Below are 2,500 nucleotides of genomic sequence, written 5' to 3'. Positions count from 1 at the left end.
AGTTGGAAGGGTGTGTGTCAAGTGTGTGTGTGTGTGTGTGTGTGTGTGTGTGTGTGTGTGTGTGTGTGTCCATTTTACACCGTTTGAATACACCTGCCTTGGCTCACCGATGTGTCCTAATGCCGTCGAGTTAGTATGGAGGACCATCTACATTATAAAAGAAATCAAATGCACAGTGCGCAACTGCTGGACCTGACCGGAGTTTTTAGAAATCACAACATTTATCAAGAAAAAAAGGAGACAAAACAGGTCACCCATTTCACTAGACTTTAGAATCATGGGCAGTAAGCTGAATAAGTCCTTCAGGAAAAAAAACGTGTATTGTGTTCAGTGTGTGTATAGTGTTCAGTGTGTGTATTGTGTTCAGTGTGTGTATTGCAGTAAGTTGAATAAGTCCTTCAGGAAAAAACCGTGTATTGTGTTCAGTGTGTGTATAGTGTTCAGTGTGTGTATTGTGTTCAGTGTGTGTATTGCAGTAAGTTGAATAAGTCCTTCAGGAAAAAACTGTGTATTGTGTTCAGTGTGTGTATTGTGTTCAGTGTGTGTATTGTGTTCAGTGTGTGTATTGCAGTAAGTTGAATAAGTCCTTCAGGAAAAAACCGTGTATTGTGTTCAGTGTGTGTATTGTGTTCAGTGTGTGTATTGTGTTCAGTGTGTATATTGTTTTCAGTGTGTATATTGCAGTAAGTTGAATAAGTCCTTCAGGAAAAAACCGTGTATTGTGTTCAGTGTGTGTATTGTGTTCAGTGTGTGTATTGTGTTCAGTATAAGTATGCCACGCAGCCTGAAGTTACTGAATCTGTGTGCTCATGCACAGGCTTGTCATCTAGTGCAGACACACACACACACACACACACACACACACACACACACACACACACACACACACACACACACACTTCAAAACAAAAAGAAAACACAAACACACACATAGATACACACACACATATGATAACAAACACCCAACAATAACAAGTGAAGCCATGCTTCCACAAACAATCTCATGACTCATTCCACTGAGCTGCTCTGACGATCCACTGAGCTGTTCTAACGATCCACTGAGCTGCTCTAACGATCCACTGAGCTGCTCTGACGATCCACTGAGCTGCTCTGACGATCCACTGAGCTGCTCCCCAACATGTGCTTTACAACTGCGTTGTGGTTTTCATGTTCCACACATGCACCCTGAAATGTATGGTGTTGTTTTTTTGTTTGTTTTTTTTACACATCTTGGAGTATGTGCAAAAGTACGTATGCACTTGTGTGTTTGTGTGTGCTTGTCCAGGCCAATGAACCTCTAATGTCGTCAATGCTTCTTCTTCTTCTTCACTCGTGGGCTGCAACTCCCGCGTTCACTCGTAATATTCACGAGTGGGCTTTTACGTGTATGACCGTTTTTACCCCCCACCATGAAGGCAGCCATACTCCGTTTTGGGGGGTGTGCCTGCTGGATATGTTCTTGTTTCCATTACCCACCGAACGCTGACATGGATTGTATGATCTTCTCCTCGCGTATACACACGAAGAGGGTTTTAGGCACCGGCAGGTCTACACATATGTTGACCTGGGAGATCGCAAAAAATCCCCGCCCTTTACCCACCAGGCGCCGTTACCGAGATTCGAACCCGGAACCCTCAGTCAAGGCTTAAGGTATGTAAGTCTAGACTGAACCCGAAGCCATAGCGTCATGTCGTTTCGTTTTGTGTTGTGACGTTTCAGCTGTGGTCAAACTGCCCAATCCCACCAAGAAGTCCAAATGCTGCATAAACGCCTAAAAAAAAAAAAAAAAATGCAATGTGAACATTTTCTTTGGCCAGAGTGAGAGCGGTCAGTTAATGATTGAAAACCTATCACACCATCTTCCAAGCACACACACACAAGATTCGAACCCTGGACCGGCACCCTCTGATTGAAAGTCCAACGCTTTAACCACTCAGCTATTGGGCCCGTCGGGGTCGGGGTCTGTGTCCGTCAACAACAACAACAACAAAAAAAACAAAAACAAAAAAAGAAGAAGAAGAAAAACGAAGACAGAAAATGCTGAACATATGGTCTTTCATCGACATCATGTTATTCTGCTGCACGTGAAGCACGTGAGGCACGACAAATGCTGCACTGACAACGTGAACACAAAACAGACACAAACACCAATTTACTTCTTGCACAAAAACACGCCCCGCACACACTCTTCCTGTGTGGATGCATCCAGCAAAGTCCACTGTTTGGATCTGGAAAGATTTTTGACTCACTTGTGTAAACAAAGTGAGTCTATGTTTTAACCCGGTGTTCGGTTGTCTGTGTGTGTGTGTGTGTGTGTCCGTGTGTCTGTGTGTCCGTGATAAACTTTAACATTGACATTTTCTCTGCAAATACTTTGTCAGTTGACACCAAATTTGGCATAAAAATAGGAAAAATTCAGTTCTTTCCAGTCATCTTGTTTAAAACAATATTGCACCTCTGGGATGGGCACAATTTTTTTTTTTTTAAAGCCTAATTATAT

Source organism: Babylonia areolata, chromosome 29 (genome assembly GCF_041734735.1).
Source record: "Babylonia areolata isolate BAREFJ2019XMU chromosome 29, ASM4173473v1, whole genome shotgun sequence".
NCBI classification, from domain to species: Eukaryota; Metazoa; Mollusca; class Gastropoda; order Neogastropoda; family Buccinidae; genus Babylonia; species Babylonia areolata.
This window is presented reverse-complemented; position numbering follows the sequence as displayed.